This window comes from Melanotaenia boesemani, chromosome 1, assembly GCF_017639745.1.
Source record: "Melanotaenia boesemani isolate fMelBoe1 chromosome 1, fMelBoe1.pri, whole genome shotgun sequence".
NCBI lineage: Eukaryota > Metazoa > Chordata > Actinopteri > Atheriniformes > Melanotaeniidae > Melanotaenia > Melanotaenia boesemani.
In genome coordinates this window covers 19,052,528-19,068,403 of record NC_055682.1, presented here as the reverse complement: position 1 = coordinate 19,068,403, position 15,876 = coordinate 19,052,528, and the positions used below count along the sequence as shown (strand labels likewise).

General features: G+C 39.9%; 1 protein-coding gene across 4 annotated transcripts in view; it reads right to left on the bottom strand.

Moving 5' to 3' along the window:
• syt7b (synaptotagmin VIIb) overlaps positions 1-15,876 on the bottom strand; it is a 129,245-nt gene that overhangs the window by 9,201 nt on the left and 104,168 nt on the right. The gene's annotated exons all lie outside the window — the stretch shown is intronic.

Sequence of the window (15,876 nt, the reverse complement as noted above, 5' to 3'; positions counted from 1 at the left end):
CTTTTGTAAAAAGGTTGCTGGTAATACATTAAAAACAAGGATACATCTAAAAAACAACCAAAAAAAAAAAAAATAACCCCAACAAAATCAATCTTTCAATACACACACACACACACATATACATATATATATATATATATATATATATATATATATATATATATATATATATATGTATACAATCTTTCAATTAAATATATCTTTCAAAGCTTGCATGTAAAGCAGGTTATGTTCTGGATAAGAGATAAATGAGTATAAAGGTACCACCTCCTGACCTCCTGACCTTGCTTAGAAAATGGCCTGCCCAGTCGGTCAAACTTGGATCATGAGAGGAACGCTTAAGTAAGAAAGAACTTTTAAGGATAGATGCACCCTTTTGATAAAGAAATAAAACCTTGTCACTGAGCGCCTTGAAGTATGTTTTTGTACATGTTCTTGAGTTGTTCCCAAGTCCGTTTACTCCATTTGGGTTGTATCTGAAAGAATGATGGTAGTAATAATGGTTGCACATGGCAGAACTGTAGAACCATGAATTCATGGAATGCACAACTACTCCTGCCATCATGGAATTACTATTCCAACACAAACATGCTCACACTACAGTGCTGAGCCTCTAAAGAACTCATTGGAAACTAGAAACACTGAGATTGCAGACCTCCACTAAGCCATTTTCTATTTCTTTTTTGCCAATGATTGTGGCCATTATTTTTAAATTAGAAGGTGTGATGACAAAAATTACCCTGCCCCTCCCATAGTAAAGAACCCTATAAAAATTTTCTGGATCTAGGCACCCCCATATCTTGTTCCTTATTCTAATTCTGAGATTTACTGAAAATTTTATCAAAATCCATATATATAACTTTTTAGGTTATGTTACTAACAGACAGACACAATATAATGGGAAGTAAGGAAGCGCTCTGACTGAAACGTCTGGGCCATAATAAAGTGAATTTGAGTGATCAGAGTGGTCTTCATTTATATTGTCCGATGAATTAATATTGTATAATCTGACGAATTTACGCAGAGTGAGCAATTTTATGCCAGCATTCCTTCCTGGTTGGCAACAGTGTTGCTTTTGGCTGATGTGGACGTGTTTAAATTCTTCATATTTCAGAAGAATAATTCACTGCTCCTCCATAGTGAAGTATTCTGCTCTGCAGGGTTTCTCTGTGATAGGTCAGATGCTGCTGATACCACCCCTTATATGTAAGCGCACAGTGATCGAGATGGGAAAACTCTGCATTGAATTACTGAGTTGATAACCAGCTTCATTCCATTTATCCAGATCCTGAATGTCTGGGTAAGTCAACCCAGGTAACGGAGAGATGTCCGGGGTATGTTAATCATGTTTTGTCGTACAGGCTTCAGAGAAATGTTCAAGAATAAATTATTTCTGACAAGTTGGCTGTTAGCTTTCTGTTGTCTCTATTGCCTCCCTGTTTCTGCACTCATTCACTATACTGAAAAACCAGAATGAGTACTCTCAGAGATAGATGAAACACCCATTCCTTAAGTTGAATTGGCAGAAAAAAAGATGTTCATGAATTTGACAATGGCGATGGGCACACATGCCGGAAATACAAAGGAGACAGACGTTTACTGAAGCTCCAGGTGATGGTTGATTATTGGCTACGTAAATAAGGCCCCTTTGCTTACATGCTTGAGAGATTTTTAATTGCTTGCAATCTGCAGTGTTGCCACAAAAAACTATTAATTCCTACGCACTAACTCTGGAAAATAGGAATCTAACCTTTGCATACACGAGTAAAACTCCTCATGTGATGGCTGGTTGTCCACAAAGAGATTTAACAATCAGTGAAAGCCACATTTGCAATGCATGACCTTCACCAATTTGTAATATCTGTAAAAAGATGCATAATATTCGCTCCTAGCTCATACCAACAATGCGGTGAACAACTAAATACAAAGATCTGATAGTCTAGGCATACTGGGTTAATAAGATTAGCGAGCACTGATCACTGCTGTGAATGTAGTAAAAAGAAATTGTGTGAATAAGAGTTAGAAAATACAAAGTGAGCAGGTGAACAGTTAAACACAAAGGTAAAAGCTTAAGTCAGTATCTGTGAGGGTTTTTTTGTTTTGAGGGAAAAGATTATGTGAGAAAGAAAGATACATTTGAAGACATAGAAGCTGGAAAAAAGCTAAAGAAAGGATTTGCTTTAGTTGAAAATCAGAAGATTAACAGACTGAGCAAAGTAAGGTTTCTGACTTAAACAGATGTGAAGCTGAGACATCACCAGGCACACACAATGACATGCTCCAGCATTAGCTGAAAAAGAAATGGAAGAGAGCAGGGATATGGATATAAGGCATGAAACAAAACAGGACACATTTTGTTGAAGAGTTAGATGCTCTAAAGCAAATAATGGAAGCAATCTGACATGATGCATGGGCAAACAAAACAGAAAGATGGTAGAGGAGGTGTGAGAGACCGACAGGGGCTGTACAGCAAAGAGACAAGCAGAAGTAGAGCGACACTGAATGAAGGGTGGGGGAAAAAGGACATGGTGTGGAAGAGAAAAGAATTGATTCGTCACTGTACGTTGATTTCCTGTGATCTACAGGGTCAGAACACCAACATTGCAGGGCCGACTCAATTCAAACTGTAATGTCTTCTGTTTTACAGACTTGTCAAAAACAGCTAAGCTCTGAACGGGTCTTCTGATGAAGACATCTGAAGCTGGGGAAAATCTGAGCTTATTATAGCTCCTTATATCAACACCTCACACATCAAGTGTTATCTTAAATAACTACGCAACTCCTGACAGTCACATCTATATCACCTAGCTGTTTCCCTCTGCCACTAAATTCACTTTTACCTGCTCATTAAAAACACATTAGTTTTGTATTATGATCAATGTACAAAATACAAATAAAATTTAAATAAATGGTCTTTCTTTCAAAAAGAACCACAACCGACAGTTTAATTATGTTAGTTTTTGTTCTTTAATGGTAATTACTGTGTAAATCTGAGACACGAATTCTTATTTAGAAATGCATTATTTATTAAATGCAACTTTGTTAGACCAAAACTGATAGAGTTAAAGTCAAAATGTTGATACATTTATAAAAAGAAAAAAAAAAGTGGCTTCTCTGTATTTCAACAGAAAAATTATGAAGAGATGTATTTTTATCCAAATATTGTTGCTTTAGCAGTCTCAGAAGTGACATCAAATGATGATGATTTCCTATGAAAATATTAAAAGAAAAAAAAAATCAATCATGTACAAAACATTTGCTGGTATTAGGATGGAGGTTTGCACAGGGCGGTGTCCATGTCTTTTTATGCCTCACAGGAAGTGTTTTTTTTTTTCAATTTTCATACCTCCTGAGTGTCTTTGTCGTTGTTTCTCAGAAATATCCATTAAACCTTGTTGAACCTTCATGTCAGCTGAAAATTGGAAATGACAACTTTCTACTTCCTGGTTTTTTTCGCATAAAGCACACCTGCATCACGTTTGTATTAATCACACCCACACAATAGTTGTGCGACATTACATGAGAAATAAAATCCACACAGATTATGTGTCTAGAACAAACTGCAATAACTACCAAACCAGGGTTGTGACAATAAAATTATGACATTTTTTTCTCACAGCTCTGGGAGAGTGAATTTGTCTGTTCTTGAGTATATGCCTGCCTTGTTGGCACAGTCATGGTAATTCTGCTAAAATTGCTAATATCTCAGTTTCAAATGAACCTTTACTTTCTAACAATAAACATTTCTTTAGTGGTTTTTAGCATACTTACACAGAATGGCTGCAAGAGCAAACAATGATGTCCTCAGAGATTTTTGGACCTGAGGAACTGCAAAACCATTTACAATGTCCTCCAAACAAATGGAAAATCACTAACTGTTTATTAGTCAGTATTTTTTAGCACAACCGGGACTAACATGACTAACATTATACCCTGTTTACCACTTTGCGTGCACATATACAGACGTGGACAAAATTGTTGGTACCCTTCAGTTAATGAAAGAAAAACTCACAATGATCACAGAAACAACCTAAATCTGGCAAAAGTAATAATAAATAAAAATTCTATTAAATTTAACCAATGAAAGTCAGACATTGCTTTTCAATCATTCTTCAACAGAATTATTTAAAAAATACACTCATAAAACAGGAAATTTGAAGGGTACCAACAATTTTGTCCACATCTGTACATGTGTGTAAAGGCAGCCAATTTCTCCCAAAATTTTGATTTCAATTATATTACGTCTTTTTAGTCGTTGTTAATAAGAGAACAGCTAACAGCTCTAAAAAATGTCAGCAACATAACCGATTAATAGGTTATGTCACTGACATTTTCTGACATGAGAAAAACAGTATTAAGACTATAAATTCCACACCTTATTTATGGTCCTTAAACATTACAAAACTAGTATACTTTTATGTTTAGGCCAGGTACTTTACTGTAACAAAATTTACTATGTTGCTCTTTATTACTATGACCTATCATCCCCACTAATGGCAGAAAGACTTTTAGATTTGGAATATGAATGAGGGTTTCTTCTTCTTTTTTTTTTGTTCACTGGTCTTAATCTCAACACTACACTGTAAATGCTTACTTGATGAAAAAGTTGGTTTCATGACAGCCCAACTTAACCAAATGTGGCATTCCTGCTAGTATTTACAATTCAATTTCCTGTGCTACTATGTTTTACAGGTCATGCAGAGCAAATGCAACAGGACATATTAAAATTATTATGGTAAACTGTTTATATGATGCAAGGCTGTAGAAATACATTCATATTTTTTCTGAGTTTAATTGGGCACTATCCTTATTTTTTTTATCATCAAAATATATATGATGCAGTGAGAGTTAGTTAAATGTCCATGTTAAAGTGTGTCAGTGGAAAGATTTTGTGATCATAAATAATCAGGGAATAGACTGCAAATTATTTTCTGTCTAACCCGGGACAATGAATTAGGAGTCCAATGGGAAGGCAAAAAGAGGTAAAGACATCATTAATAAATAATAAATGCAAACAGAAAGAAACACACAAACTATGTTTGGAAATAATATGCATCCAAAGCAGTATTTAACTGGTTGACATTTGTTAGCGACAGTTTCAAAGAGAAAAAAACTCTAAATGTAAATTTAATTTCAATAAAATTAGGCAAATCTTATCTGCATAATCACATACAATACACCACTCCTCTCACTGTGGAAGTGCAGTTGTGGTGTCTGCTTGTAATAGTCACTACACACTGATTAACATATGGCAACATGACAGGCAAATAAAAACCTGCACCTACAGCACAGACTGCCCTCGAATCACAACTGTTGACACAATAAATGGCCTGGAGGACATGGAGCAATTGGGTGCAGTAGAGAGGTGAGTTCATCCATGCATGTAAATATACATATTTACTCACTGTCAAGGTACACACACTAACTTCAACACCAACTTCAACACCAGCTTCTACACACATATACCATGGTATGCAAAAGTTTAGGCACCCCTTAGGAAAAATCACTGCATCAGCTTGTCTCTCACCGAGCTTCATTTCTAACATATTTTTTTTTACCCTATGTAAACAGAAACATTTCTGTACTGAAATCATTTTTATTGCTCCAACAGAAATATTTTTCCTGTGCATTTGAACAAAAATAGGAATGTGCATAAATTTGGGCACCCCAAAGAATTGATTCCATTCATATTTAGTAGCGCCTCCTTTTGCTAAGATAACAGCCTGTAGACGCCTCCTATAGCCACAAACAAGTCCCTGAAGTCTGGCAGGTGGTATTTTGGCCCATTCCTCCATACAAAATTCCTTCAGTTCAGTGAGGTTTTTTGGCTTCTGTGAGGAGACAGCCTCCTTCAAATCAATCCACACATTTTCAATGATGTTAAGGTCTGGGGATTGGGATGGCCATGCCAGGAGTTTTTTACTTGTGCTTCTGCATGAATTCCTTGGTGGATTTTGAACAGTATAGTCCTGCTGAACAATCCAACCCTGGCATATAACTTCAACTTTGTGACTGACTCTTAAACATTCTTGTCATAAATCTGCTGATACTGAGAGGAATTCACATGGCCTTCAACTTTAACAAGGTTTCCAGTACCCGTGCTAGCCACACAGCCCCATAGCATGATGGACCACAACCAAATTTCACAGTAGGCAATAAGTTCTTCTCATGGAATTCAGTATGTTCATGTCACCATGCATATCTACTTTTGTTCTGAACAAATAATTCTTTCTTAGTCTCATCTGGCCACAGTCCCCCCCAAATGCTTCTGGCTTGTCCAGATGTGCTGTTGCATATCTCATGCAACTCTTTTGTGACTACCACTTCAGAAAGGCTTTTTGCGCATCACCACCCCAAAGAGCTTTTCCTGGTGCAAAGTACGCTGGATGCTGGAACGAATAACAACTACACCATCAGCGGCCAGATGATCTCTCTGGTGGTTGTCTGTGGCTTGTCTATGACCATAATTTCTTGTACCCTTCTCCTAATTCATAATAATGTATTATCTTAGTTTTTAGGTCAGTGGAGAGTTGTTTAGAGGCCCCCATGTTGCCACTCTCTAAGAAAGAACTAAGAGCCAGCAAATTACTTTTGTTTAACAGCCTTTTTGATGATTGGTTCCACCTGTCTTTGTAACTGAAGACCTAATGAGCTAATCAAAGCAGTGCTGTGCTGCCACTTGTCAGCTATTAATCCCAACAGGTCTTGAAATGAATGCAATTAAAAGGGTGCCCAAATTTATGCACATGCCTATTTTTGTTTAAATGCAGAGAAAAATGTTTCTGTTAGAGCAATAAAAATGATTTCACTACTGAAATGTTTCTGTTTTCATAGGGTATCAAATATGTTAAAATAAAGTTGCTGCTTCAAAAGCTCATTAATAGAAAAACTGATGCAGTGATTTTCCTAAGGGGTGTCCAAACCTTCGCATACCACTATACATGGTCAGCATGGTCTTGATGCTGCATAACGTTTCTGCTGGATAACATACTGGATATTTGCCTTAGACATGAAAAATATGTGCCTTTCTGAGTCAGCCTGATTTTTGATGCTGTGACACAACTAAGTATAAACACTTTTACAATTCCTAGAAAGTAAACAAAAATGTGCAGATGTAATTTGTCACTAGGCTTAACTTTAAATATTGCCCAAACAGAAGGAAAAATGTCTGTAGCTGCTACTTGGCCCTTTCAACCTGCCAGTTACTATCTCGTCTAAAACATAACACTTGTTACATAATTCATCCTTTAGTGGTTGTTGTAGCCATGACTACTGAAATGTGTGCTCCCACTTAAGGTTGTACTCACTACCATCATGAATTTTACACGGGGTTGCAGTAACCATGGTAACAGGAGCCTTCAAAAGAGGGCAGTAAAATCCAAGTAAGTTCCACAGAGAGAGGGGCATATATTGGAACTGGCAAAAAGCCCTCAGGGCAAAAGGGGCCATACCTTCATAAAGCCTTTGAAACTCATTCTTTGACTTCCTCATACCTACACTTTTTCCGACCCCCTGCAACCCTACGAAAACACCTTAACACATACACAGCTGTGTCTGTGTGTGCTCAAACTGAAAAGGGATGAATTATAAATGTTAAAAAGGTGCCAAATAACCACAGACACTCAGAACAAAAACAGGAATGTGAAAACTATGGAATCACCTTCTAAAACAAGTTTCACTCTTACTCAACATTTAATTTTTTCTTATTTTTTTGTGGCAGAGAAATGCAAACAAGCAAACAAAAAGTCTTTAGAATGGAGCTTGAAAGTGAGGTGCCACTTCAGTCTGACTCAAAAACCCTGACTTATGACCTCCTGCCCCCAATCTGAGTTGAAAGCTATCTTGGACAAAGGCCCATAGGACAATGTAGAGCCATTTTATCTTCTCCTATGTCTTCTCTCTTGTGTCTATTGTTTGGTGGCGAGTCTGTACAGCACTGATTAAGAAAGCATGAATAAATAAAAAGAACACGCTTTATTCATCTGGGTGTAATAGAGATGTATCATAGAAGAAATTGCTGTACAAGAGACTGCTGACATCTTGAGACATACTGTGGTCTCTCTTCATTTCCCACCATTGACCATTACCATTATTTGACCATTACCTGGTCAAGCCTAGGGCAAGACATGCCTCATCATATTTTGTTGTCCTTTGTATCGGTAGCGCAAATCTCTATTCTTGATTCTCTAGGATGCGCCTAGAGAATCAATTACAATTACAACCTCTGTGCCTTTTTTTCAAATAAGTCATTACCCACTACTCCAGTGAGTTCATAAAATCCTTGACCACTCCTAAATAACTGTGTGTTGCAGTGTTAAAAGACAAAATGACATGTCTGCACAAGCAATGACTAACTGAAGCAGACAGGAACAGAGCCGTTGCCTTGTCCCTGGCAGGCCTAAGCAGTAGAAACATAGCCAAGCTGAATTACAATCATTCCTCAGCTGTGCTTCTGTACCATCATACTGGGACAGAATCACTGACTTTGTTCACCTGAAAATCGGATCTTAGATCTTATCCAAACTACATAAACAAACTTTAGCATATGCTTTTCAAGTGTGAACAACAGTGTCCAAATCCTCTAAAGATGCAACGCTACCTCGGGAAAGCCAGGGTTGAGGATTAGGAAGCCGTTCCTCAAAATTAGACAGTATTACTGCTCCACAAGAAGGTGTATTATGGTCATTATTGGTGATCTGTGATTTCGATTAGTTAGTGTTCCATGCTGTGTTTTGTTTTGCCGTTAGAGATGAGAAGCGCTACAGTAGAAACTGGATCTGAGTGCTCATTTTTTAAAAAGCTGTTTTTGTTGATTTTGTACCCCTTTCATACTTTCAGTTATCAATCTCCAGAAGTCATACCAAAATAATTAAGTTAACCTGCCTTGGGATATGAGACAAGTTATGAAGTGACGAAGACTTATAGCATTTATTGTACTTTCTTACTTGGCTTCATGTGAAAGAGCAGTACGAAATAGTATTGACTTTCTCATCATTTAGTTAAATTAAACAAGCAAGAGCTGAGACTGTGACTGGAGACTGAATCGAGAAATTAACACTTTGGGGCAAACTTTAAATCTTAAAATGCTTGGAATTAGTCAAGGCACTTAACAGTAAGCTCACAAGTGAGTGAGAAAACATCCTACATACCAGTGCAGCAAAACTGTCCACAGAGCAATCTGATTCTTTTTTTTCTGTTTAGCAATTCCGATTTCTCAGAGTCTGGCCAAGCTGACAGTCATCTACACTGATAGAGGAGCACTGATGTGACATCATCCCATCACAATGACAGTCAACACCCTCAGGAAAAGGAAGATTAGGTGAGTATTGGAGGTAGTGGAATGAGAAATAAGAAATAGGAGAGCTCAGTGTACAAAAAGAGCAAACAAGAATGAGAGTATTTTATAGAATTAAAAAAAAAAACAGGAAGGAAAGTCATAGATGACAGAAGTGAGGAAGGGCTGAAGAGATGAGGACACAAAACGAGGGCTGCAGAGGGTAAGGAGGAAATTGATAAGGGGGATAGAAATGGGAGATGGACAGAAGGGGTGAGAACATGAGAGATGAAAGTTACCAGTAGGACCCAGATAGGAAGTGTCTCCATGAACATGCTGTATCTGGGTCTTGCTGATCACACAGTAGCCCTAGGAGACCATGAAACACAATATAGGTCCCTTGACTCATGATGGATGAGGCTCAGACTCCAGTGTCAGCCCACTCAGCGCTCTCCTTCAACAGGGACAAATCACTTGGCCACCACCCTTCTCAGCACGCAGGCTAATACAACTAATGGAGCCATCTACAGAGATGGACTGCATTGATGCTCTTGGAATAGACTACCCCTGCCCACGTCTTAAGATTTATCCACTGGGTGAAACTGTTTTTATAAATTCATGCATGAAGTAAGAGTTAAAAAAGGGAAGTTAAAAAACAAACAAACAAACAAAAAAAGCCATGTCTTAACCATTTGAAAATGATAAATGTAATCAATCAAATTTTATTATTGACATCAAGAACTCATCAACATCACCTTCTGAGATGCACGCCTTCCCATTCCTTTTATGGCCTCTCTTAAATCAGCTCCCTGTAGCCACAAGCAGCAACCAGGGGAATGGTGAATGAGCTCCAGATTCATTTCTGACAGGTTTTGTAAAAAAGAAGCCTCGTTTGTGCTGACCTACATCGCTTTTTCTTTCCAATCATCTTCCCTCCCAGGCCACTACCAGCCCCAGAGGCTACAATGGGGATTGGTGGTCGGCCTGGAGAGTCATTTGGCAGTTTGACGCACTATGATTGCTGGCTCACTCATTGAGGAAAGAGTTGGATATGCCAGCTGACAAAAGGTGACAACAACTTTCTGCTTGATTAATACTGTACCATGTCACAATGTGCAACTCAGCGAGTGCAGTACATCAACTCTGCTAAGATTACAACTTTGATATCCACTTAAGTCATCCATAATACATTCATGTGCACAAATTTAACTGAATAACAGCATCCATTAATTGTGAATTTGAGAAGTACTGTGTAAAATTTTAATGCTCAGATCTAAATGATAATCACATAAAGCATTTTTCTGTTCAGGTTTCGACGGAATATATGAAAAATAATCCCACACACTTTGAGCACTCACTGTCAAAGAAATATTCCTGATTTCTGGTAGAACTGCAAAGAACCTTGACACAGCATTACAAAAATAATTCATGGAAGATTAATTGCTCTTCATTGTCTGCTGTCTGGTACTTAATGTTAATGAAACAATCACACCATTTACGAAATATGAATAAAATACAAATAAATTTAAGCCATTTGAAAGAAAAAAGTTGTGAAAAGATCAAGAGAATACACTATTGAATACATCTGTAGTTCAGGACACATCTAAAAATCCTTATTTAAAGAGGATATTTGAAAGATCTTTCCCTTTTGTGTTCAGTTTTTCAAACATTTATTCATTCATTATCCGTACCGCTTTGTCCATTATGGGTCGTGGGGAAGCTGGAAATTTTTCAAACATTTATATTATATTTCATAACATTGAACAACTAGAGATACTATATATTCAGGCACAGTGAAAGCACTCATTTCACTCTGGGTCCAGTGGTCTAAACTTTTTATAGAGACAATGGGTGATGACATGCATCTACCTTTTTTTTCCCCCCAACTCCACACAGTCACAAAATTCATCTAACCAACAGGTCTTAGATGTCTCCCTGCTGCAACACACTTGACTCAAATTAAATGGCTCTCTGACAAGCTCTGCACAAATCTGCTAATGAGCCATTAATTTGAATCAGGTGTGTTGCAGCAAGGAGACATCTAAGACCTGCAGGATAGTGGGCCTTGAGGACCAGGGTTGGGGACCTCTGCTTTAAATCAAACATTTCTTCAGAGCAAAGGTAAATTTATATTTGTGTGGGTTTTTTGTGCGGTCAGTTACGATGTAGCTGACGCTGGTGATTGTGCTCTCCAACTCGAGCACAGGGGGTATGCGTTGTTTTGGTGTCATGTTGCAGTTTCTCCTCCTAATACGAAGGTGGCAGCAGGGGTGGTATCAGCCGGTAGACTCACCAGGTCGGAGTTCTTTTGATGGTTCACTCCAGTTCTGGTAAGTATTATTTTTTTAAACAATAAGTATGGTTCAGTGTCTATTAGCTTGTGGATAAAAATGAAGAAATAATTCGATCAGCCTCTCATCAACTTGATCCATTGGGTGTTGTTTTTAAAAATGGTTACTACACAAATTCAGCAAGAAGATCCAGAAATCCTGAAACTCGTAATCCCAAATTGATCAATCATACAGGAGTACTTAAGCATAACCGTCTGCATAGCAGGGGTGCACGTCAGGTCTGGAAGTGGTGTGCGTCGGGCCTACACAAAGCTATGCAGCGCCTAAGGCAGTGACACAGACGCCAAGCGAGTATAAATCCGCCTTAGGTCAAGCTTGATGTAATAGTAGAGTATAATCAAATATAAAAAAGCAAGACGTTTCACAGAGCCTGTACTTCTCATCATCATCACAAGCTACACTTGAAATAAATAAGTGGGAATTTGATTCAATTGAAATAGATGTAGTAATGCTTTGAAGAAGAGCCAGTCATTAAATATACATATGAGCATGAACCTGATTTCCAACCTGACTTTTAGCCATTGGGTGTCAACACTCCCTTAAAGAATAATTTGCAAAAAACATTTTTGGCCACAAGTAAAAAGACAATAAAGGTAGCACCAGAAAAAAAGAACAATCTTATCAGTTGTTTACTTTACTTATCAGTAAACAAAATGGAATTTGTTTTATGGTCCAAGTCCTGAAATTACAAACAGAAAAGAAAAACTAGTGAATGAAAAAAAAAAGTTATATAAGCAATCAGCTCTGTGAGGTCTCAGCAAAGGACCCTACGGAGGTAAAGAAGAAATCTTTGGATTACAAATGAAATGCACGAAAGTGCATCATTTTACAGGACAAGAGCAGCATTAGGGCTGCAGTGGAATAATTTAAACACAGATCTGAAATATAAAAACTTTGTGAAACCTTTAGTGGTGCATGATCCAATGGTCATCTTATGCCAATGATCTTTAAATACTCCTTAAAGTTTAACCAGCGAGTTATTCCCATAACAATACCATAGCAGCCACCCTGGCACACAACTACATATATATACGATTAGAGCATATGAACAAAACACAAATCTGCCATAGCAAGCTCTGTGAGCTCTGTGTGATTTTTTTGTCTAACACAAAATCATATTGTTGCTTTTATACCTTATCATACCAAAGCCTGAATTCCATTAAAAACAAATATGAACACTGTGAGGAGTGCACAGGGTTTACACATCTCACTGCACAATATTCCTTTATAATGGTCATTTGTAATGGATAATTTCCACTGCTTTTCTGTAGAGTTTTGTTCTCACCCTGACTACAGGACTAAACTACTAAATGAAACACATTTCCTTTGTCAATGTTTTAGTTACATGGAGAACTAAAATGCATGCAGGGACAAGAGGCAGGCAGATGAGGAAAACAAGACTTTAATAAACTTACAAAAAAAACATGCTGCAAGGTAGAAGCACAAAAGCAATCTAAAACTAATCCAACTAAAAACACACACACAAAAAAAAAAAGAAAGAAAAAGAAAAAAAACTGAGCAGGAGACAAGCCTGGAAGGAGTATATATATTGGGAGTAGTAATGGCATGAGAAATGCAGGTGAGGTACTGAGTCATTTAGCAGCAGCTGTTGATTGAAATGCAGGACTAATAGTAAGAGCAACTGGAGACAAAAAGTATGATAAACAGAAAAGCCGGCCGCCATCTTACTGTGGTGGAGGAGTTTGCACGTCTTGATGATCATGGGTATATTGCTACCTATATTGTTGGGGGCTTTTTGTCTCTATTAGGGTCACCCATGGCAAACAGGTCCCTAGGGGTAAGACCAGATAAAATGTGGCTCAATAGACCCCAATGATGATGAAAAACTATGGACCCAAGTCTCCCTTGCCTGGACATGGGTCACCAGGGCCCCACTCTGGAGCCAGGCCTGAGGGCAGTGCATGAAGATGAGCGCCTGGTGGCCGGGCCTTTGCCCATGGGGCCTGGTCGGGCTCAGCTCAAAAGGGTGACATGGGCCCCCCTCCTGCAGGCGGTGAGACCACAGGAGGGGCCATATGGGTCGGGTACAGGGTGAGCTGGGCAGCCGAAGGCATGGACCCTAGCAGTCTGATCCTCCGCTGCAGAGGCTAGCTCTAGGTACGTGGAACGTCACCTCTCTGGTGGAGAAGGAGACGGTGAGCGAGGTTGAGGTGTTCCAGCTAGATATAGTTGGACTCACCTCGATGCACAGCTTGGGCTCTGGAACCACTGTCCTTAAGAGGGGCTGGACCCTCTTCCATTCTGGAGTTGCCTGGAAGGAGTATATAGCACAGCTTGGGCTCTGGAACCACTATCCTTAAGAGGGGCTGGACCCTCTTCCATTCTGGAGTTGCTCACGGTGAGAGGCGCCGAGCAGGTGTGGGCACAGTCATTGCCCTCCGACTTGGAGCCTGTATGTTGGGGTTTACCCCAGAGGATGAGAGGGTAGCCTCCCTCCGCCTTCAGGTGGGGGGATGGATCATGACTGTTGTTTGTGCTTATGCATGAAACAACATTCTGCTGGGGGACTTCAGTGCTCATGTGGACATTGACAGTGAGACCTGGAGGGGTGTGATTGGGAGGAATGACCCCCCTGATCTGAATCCAAGTGGTATTTTGTTATTGGACTTCTGTGCTCATCATGGATTGTCCATAACAAACACCATGTTCAAGCATAAGAGTAGTCTACTCTGGGCACTCTGGGCCGCAGTTCGATGATTGACTTATTAGTCGTATCATTGGACTTGCGGCCAAGTGTCTTGGACACCTGGGAAAGAAAGGGGCCAAGCTGTCAACTGATCACCACCCGGTCGTGAGTTGGCTCAGATGGTGGGGGAGGATGCTGGTCAGGCCTGGCAGACCCAAATGTGTTGTGAGGGTCTGCTGAGAACATCTGGCAGAGTCCCCTGTGAGAAAGAATTTCAACTCACATCTCCGGCAGACCTTCAACTATGTCCCGGATGATAAGGGGAACATTGAGTCCGAGTGAGCTGTGTTCTGTGCCTCTATTGTTGAGGTGGCCAAGTGGAGCTGTGGCCATAAGGTCGTCTGTGCCTGTCACAGTGGAAATCCCAAAACTTGTTGGTGGACACCAGCAGTGAGGGATGCCGTCAAGCTGAAGAAGGTCCTATCAAGCCTTTTGGGAGGGGGGCTGCCTCTGGGCTCTTGGGGCTCGGGGCCCTTTGCTCTGACCACCCTGGATGGCCGGTGCCAGGTGGGGTCAGCAGCTGCCTATCTTGGGTCGCCGGGGCCTGTGCCCTGTGATGGGGGGGCCTCTGGCCTGGGCCTTCCTCTGCTGCTCAGGGTGGGTCTGGGGTAGTCTTTGGAGTGGGATGGCTTGGGTTTGTGCTGATTGCTGCTGATCGCCTGGGTCTCTGGGTTTCCCTAGTCTGCCTCTAGCCTCCGTAAAGATGTAGTCGCATTTGCATGATCACAATCATCTCTGCTCATTCCTGATTCCTAATACTCTGCATGCATTATTTAGGCGTCACACTTAACAATAAGCTGGACTGGTCCACCAACACAGACGCCATTTACAAGAAGGGGCAGAGCCGGCTTTACTTCTTAAGGAGGCTCAGGTCCTTTCACGTCTGCAATAAGATGCTGCAGATGTTTTATCAGTCTGTTGTGGCGAGCGCCATCTTCTTTGCTGCAGTGTCCTGGGGTGCGGGCATCAAGGCAAAGGACGCCAACAGACTGAGGAAACTGATCAGAAAGGCAGAGTCTGCTGTCGGCTCTAAACTTGTCACCCTGGAGGAGGTGGTGGAGGAGAGAATGCTGGCAAAACTGCTGGCAATCAGGGACAACCCCTCCCACCCCCTCCATAACACACTGGACAAGCTAAAGAGCGTTTTTAGCAGCAGACTGATCCAACCCCGCTGCTCTAAGGAACGGTACAGGAGATCGTTCCTTCCTGCTGCAATAAGACTCCATAACTCATCTACCTCTGCCAGAGACACGATCACACAACTGGACTAAGTCAACCATTGTACTTACTGCAACCTATAGTTGTCGCTCTGATATACAATTATATAATATTTGTATCCTTTGCACATCATTCAACATTCTGTATTATCTTTGCACTTCCTTTATTTACATAGTCATATTTACATATCAATATCTGATAGCTATTTTCACTATTACTTCATCTTGCCACTGCACTTTATCTGCCAATTCACTCTTGTATTCGTATTTTTTTCTCTAATTTATTCCACTTTGGATTTTTTATGTTATTACTGGACTACTGTAACA